This window comes from Peromyscus maniculatus, chromosome 23, assembly GCF_049852395.1.
Source record: "Peromyscus maniculatus bairdii isolate BWxNUB_F1_BW_parent chromosome 23, HU_Pman_BW_mat_3.1, whole genome shotgun sequence".
Taxonomy (NCBI): Eukaryota; Metazoa; Chordata; class Mammalia; order Rodentia; family Cricetidae; genus Peromyscus; species Peromyscus maniculatus.
The window spans coordinates 19,968,091-19,974,399 of NC_134874.1; positions in this window are offsets into that span (position 1 = coordinate 19,968,091).

Here is a 6,309-nt window from a genome sequence, read left to right on the forward strand (position 1 = left end):
TAAAGCCACGTGTGCATAAGTTGAATGGGGGTAAAAGTGAAATTGTCTGGAAACAAAAAGGATAGAGGGATCGCTGGAGGATAGGGAGGGGTATGTGAGAGAGAAGGTTGGAGATGAGTTCAAAATGCAGAAAATAGCCATAAGGATTGTTTTAAAAGGAAAAAAAGACACCATAGAAGTGATTTGATTATTTCTGTCAAGTTTATCTGCACCTGATTTGAAATGTAGTAGTTCTTTGAGATCTGCCAAGCAACTAATGACTTTCAAAGGGTGTGGGGCCCGCACCACTCTTCATAACAGAGATTATTAGAATGAAGAAAGAGCTGGTCCCATGAGCCATCTGTTTACAGGACCCTCACAGATTGGTAGAGACCAGGGGGGGTTCTGGGGGCGGGGGGGGGGTGTGTCTTTCACAAATATGTTAATCCCCCTGGTGAGGGCTTCTCCCCGTGATCTCACCACCTCCCAAAGGCCTCTCTTGATGCCCTCTCAATGGACGTGGTGATACCCACACATGAATTCTGGGGGAACACACATGAGGTCTATGGCACCTGCTCTCCAGTCTCCAATGGGTTCCCCTGTGAAGACGTGAAAGGGGTGGGAGCTGAAATCATGACCGAAGAAGAACATGGGGAGCAGGGGAGGTGCTGCAGACTGCCCTGGGTTTGTGCGAGTTTGCCTGTGAGTTCCAGACCAGAGATTTGTCTGACATGGAGGAGGGCTGAGATTTCTGACAATGGCCAGTTAGAACAGAGAACCTTGGAGCTCCGGAGATGGCTGAAGAACAGAATGATGGGAGGCCTAGAGTTCCTTCCTGCCACCTTGGTAAAACACAGCCTTACAAGGTCGCATGGGGACTTCCTGTCAAGATTGGCCCTTCCCATTCATCATCTCCAGCTTGATCGGCAAGTAGCTACTTGCGTCTGGCTGTTATCCGACTGTATATTTTACATGAACCGGAATCCAAGCTGTTGAGTTTTTCTTTTCTTTTGAATCTGGCATTCCTGGAGGGGAAACTACTTTGGAAATAATTTTGGAAAATTCCATTATGAGAAATCTGGGCTTTGAGTATACACATTTAGCAAATATTTTCAAAAATCAGCCTTCAGAAGTTTCCAGTCTGGCTGGAGTTTCTGGGTCAGCAAAACTAGAGTTAATCACACCTGCCCCCACCTGGAATACAGGCTGACTACCAGTGAGGAAAAGAGAAAGGGACTGTGCGGTCAGCATTTACAATGTGTGGTGTTTTTTTTCTTTTTTGAGCTTCTGTGAGTCCCCAGTGCTCTTATGATAACAGATGTTTTTCACAAGGGACAGAAAGGTCTAGATGGAAAAAGGCTGGTAGCCACTGTCCTGTGTTACCTCATTCCCAGAGTGCTCCGAGTCCTCTCTGTCTCGACACATACCTCACGCGGAGAAATCTACAGTGAGTTGAGTCCTCAAAGCAGAAGATAAAGTACTCATTGTCTCTCTTCAGCGTTGGGCTTCTGTGTCCACTTTGGATAGAGTAGTTTGGGAAATATAAATCATGGGGGTGGTGGCTGAAGAGGGAGATCAGTTGGTAAAGTGTAGTGCATTCCTGCTGAGCTCCTGGCCTGGCTCAGGAGAGCAGCACCTAGCCCTAATCCTTTCTTTGTTTAACCACATCTTTTGTTTCTCTTACCGCCCTATGTGAATCTTGTCTGAGAGTCAAGGATCAGAGAATCTCCCAGGGATGAAAGGCCTATGCAAAACCTGGTTCAGGAACCCCCGAAAACCATGGTACCTGAGAAATCAAGTAATTTGCACTTGGCATTTGGTCTCTGGGAGCTCCTTTTGGGTTGCTTTGAAGGTACGGAAATTTACTGGCTAAACTGTAATTAGAGAGAAATAAAAATGCCCTAGGTGAAGGGATAGTGCTTCAGTCCTTCCAGACTAGACTTCCCTGCAGCCATGAAAGGCTGTATTCATTCTTAAGATGTCTCTGAGTCTTCTTTCCACGGACCTGCGTGAACCCACACAGTTATAGTAAAGCGATTACCTTAAAAGCACAGGACCAGAGTTAAATCCCCAGAGTTTACACCAAAAACAACCTGGGTGTGATAGCATATGCTTGAAACCCCAATACTGGTAAGGGGGAGACAGGGAGGTCCTTAGGGGGTCCCTGGTCAGCCAGCCTGGCCTGTCTGGTGAGTCCCAGGCCAGTGAGAGACTCTGTCTCAATAAAGATGGAGGATGGTGCCTGACAACAGAGAGGACTCGCTCATCCCCATACACATGCGGACACCTGCACACATGAACACACACACTCGCCAAAGAAAAATATAAATCAGACTTGATAGTCCTCATCATGAAAGCTTCCCCGTCTGCTCATCCCTCTGCATGAAAAGTTGGAGTTCTTGACATTGCTCTACAAGGCTGTGTGACCACTATCCACATCCCCGCCCACAGTACCACTTCCAACCCAGCCGTATTCGCAACATGTGGCCTTTGCCTAGACAGTTCCTTCTGCAAGGACTACCACGGTTTGTTCATTTCCTTGAGGCCTCATTCCAAACACCTCCTGGCGACGTAATGTGTAAATAACTGCCCTCAATCTTGCACTGTCTAATCCTGGGTTGGATTTCCTAACAGGAACCAGCACTATTAATTCTGAGTGTGCATTTCCCCCGGTGATTTGTCTTTCTCATTGACAGCTCTGTTTTCTCTGCTCAGAGCTCTTCAGAACAATGCAGGCCTTCTAAGCACTTCTAAACTGAATTAAGGAATGGCTGGTCCCTGTTCCCCGCTGCCACAGCTCTCTCAATCTGAGAGGGCAGGTTGTCTGTGCCAATGTTGTGTGTCTTCTGTTATTATGTAGCTATTGTCTCTTAGGAGAACAATTGTCCAACTTATTGAAGAGAATGATGCACCCAAGGCTGAGGTTGATTGAGTTCATCAACTCTCCTGTTTCTCTGAGGGGAAACTGAGGCAGGGAGGTTTTTTGTTTTTTTTTTTTTTTTGTATGTGTTAGTTACTTTCGATTACCTGTGACCAAAATCTGGAATGGAAAATTTTCAGGTTGAGATGATTTATTTTGGTTCCTGGATTCAGACGGTTCAGTTCACAGCCCTCAGCTCCTCTGAGGAGGCAGAAAGTCATGGTAACATTTCAGAGAATGAGAGATACGGCAGAGGGGACTCACCTAATGTCAGAGATGGAAGGCAGAGAGGAGAGGAATATAGGAAGGATGATGACAAGGCACATATCCTGTCACTCAGGTTGGTCTGAAACTCACTACGTAGCCCAACCTGGCTAGGCAATCCCCCTGCCTCAGCTACATTGGCACCAGGATGAAGTCTTGAGCTCCTAGGTCCAGCTCAGTAAGTCAGTTGCTAGAAGGACTCAGAGGTGTATGGTTCCTAGTCCTCAATCTCAGCGGCCCTGGTCTTGAGTCCCCCTGACTGACATGAAGACAGAACCCACAGAGGCGTACCTGCAGGACAGACAGCAGAGGAGAGGATAACGGGGTACACCTGTAGGGGGAGCCAAGATCTCCTCTGTGATTAGGAGACACTTGACCCCAGGACAGTCGCCCTGTCTTCAATCACAGCCAGGTGAATCTGCCACACGGCAGTTACGCAGACACCCCAGCAACACTGTTTTAAAAACGGCACGTCTGGCACTCAACTTGAACTTGGGGGCGCAACGAGCAAACTCAAGTACAAACTCTGAGAAATGTGCGACAGAGAGGCTCACAGCCCAGTCAGCATTTTCCTTCTGCGCAAGAAAATGAAGACTCAGCAGCCGACCCACACCTGCCGCCCCTCATCACGGAGAAGATGCAAAAACCAAAGGTGTCTATTCCTTTTCCAAATCTTAGCATCCTTTAGGCAGAAAGAGAGAGCGGAACTTTAATAGCAGCAAAAACAACAAAAATTAAGGTTCTTATTTCCAACTTCAGGATGAGTTCATGAATGGGTTGGGACCGGTGCTCTGGCTTCCTGGATGAGCACCACGATTTCATGGCTGTTCACTTCCCAGCCCATTCCCCACAGAAACAATTTAACACCGCTATGAAAACCTATGCTAGCTTTGACCTTGCACAAGCCCAGTAAGCTATGCGCAGAGTTAGACAGGGACCCAGATGTGAGAAAAACACCGTTTTGTAAAATGCATTTCCATCCCGGGAGAAAACCCACACTAACCACTGCTCTCTCTCCCCGACTGCTTGCTCCATGCTGGGAGACACTTGTTAGCTTGTAGTCTAACAACTCAATGAGTGGAGTGGTAATGGGCTTTATATGCTTCAGAGATCTAGGAACAGAGGCTCTAAGGGTCTAAGGAACTTGGCCACAGTTATACAGTTTCCTAATTCAACCAGCATGAGGCTTCTTTCTAAGTCCCTCGCCTGGACTGCTTCAACACTGAGCTGGGAAATGACCAGCTTTGGGGAGTCTCACAGCAAGTCAGAACGTGAATAGTGCCCAGTAGGGCTCTTGTGTTGGGATTTCCATAGGAAGGGGTAGATTCTTGAGGGCTCTGAACTCATCCGTGGGCCCCATCCCTTGATGGAATCAAGATATGATAGCATCATGTGGGACTGATGAGAAACACGGCCCGGGCCTCAGCTGCAGCAAGCAGGTCACTGGGGGCATGTCTCAAAACAAACAAAAACAAGAATAAACCCAGAGCCTGTGGAATGGCTCAGAGGATTAAGATACTTGCTGGACCTAAATTCAAACCCCAGGACCCACATCCTGATGGAAAGAGAGAACAGTCTCCATGAGATGTCCTCCAATCATCACATGTGCACTATGGGTTTCATACAACTAAATACATTTTTTAAAAGCAATTTAAAAAGATGTTAGCACAAGAATGAATGAATGAGTGAGTGAGTGAGTGAGTGAATGAATGAATGAATGAATGAATGAATAATGGAATTTTCCCAAGTTCCAGCCCTGAGAAAATTCCTCTCAGAGACCTGAGGAAGACATTATGTCAGGCGTGGGGTATCTGAGGGAAAGGAATCTACATACACTACGCTCTTTCGTCCATTTACTTTATTCCTTTATGACAAAACTCTATCTATACAGTTTCAGTTCCTCTCTGTACTTAATCTGTCCCCTCATGGCCCTAGTAATAACTAAGCCCTTATGCTTTTGGTCTCACCTTCATCCCCTGTTCCTTCGACCTCCATCTTTTCCTCCTCTTCTCCTCTCCTGATCTGATTCACCTACAAGAAACTTTTCCTTGCTCCTCACTCCTCGGCCTGCGCCATTCTACCTACCATCTTCAGAATCTCTGTCCTCCTCCCTTTTTCTCTGGCCCCACGGTTCTGTGTCTGCCTCCGGAATTCCAGCTCCAGTCCTTCCTGCACCTGGTTATGCAAAAAGCCCGGTTGTCCTCAGACAGTCTCTCTGCCCTGGCCCTGAGGCCTGAAGGAAGGGAATGGTCTGAGCTTCATTTGCACAAGAAACAAAGCTATGCATCTACAGCCTCACCTGTCTCCTAGACATCTAGTGGAACAGCAGGTCTGAGAAGCTGAGCTGTTTGCCAAATGGCCGGGTAGTAGTATATGGGCCCGCAAGAATTTCATAGCAGAAGACAGCTGAAATGTTAAAAACTGAATAACACCAAATATTTCGTGATAAATGGCTTCCCACTAGAAAAATGCCTTGAAACTTCTAGGGATAGCTTTAATACACAGCTGAATCTCTATAGTACATTCTTGTGGCCCACAAGAAACGAATAGTAAACAACTGGTTTTGTCCACTGCTGCCCATCCCCCTTATGCTCCAAATAACTGTCTTTATACAAACTAGTGGGGATTGGATGTACTCCAGGGATAGATAGGCAAGGGGACCTCCCAACCACATTCTTCTCAATGTGACCATCACACCCCACTCCAGGGGGCTTCTGCCACTGTTCATGTATCTAAATGGACGTATATTCCTCACTGGTCACCAGCACAGTGGCCATGTGACATGAGTGCACCTTGCTTGCTGGAATCCAGAGGCTCCATGTGCTGATGTCCTCAAGCAGAGACAGTTGACCCCATGGAAAGGCCACTTTTGAGTGTCCCAAGGAATAGTCCTACCTGCAGGACCCTCAGCTGAGACCCGTAGCTTGCAGAGTTCTCCTGTGTCCACCAGCATACGATTATGGCTTCTAAAAGCTCCCCTACCATGGTCCTGGGTGGTGAAGGAAAGGCCACTTTACCACAAGATGCTATGCATGGTCACTGAAAGGATGTTTTCTGGGTATCTACTAGCCGCAGAAGTTCTAGAGGGGAGAATGAGTGTTGGGGGGTCCTGTGAACAGTCAGAAAAAATTCTAGAATGAAGATAT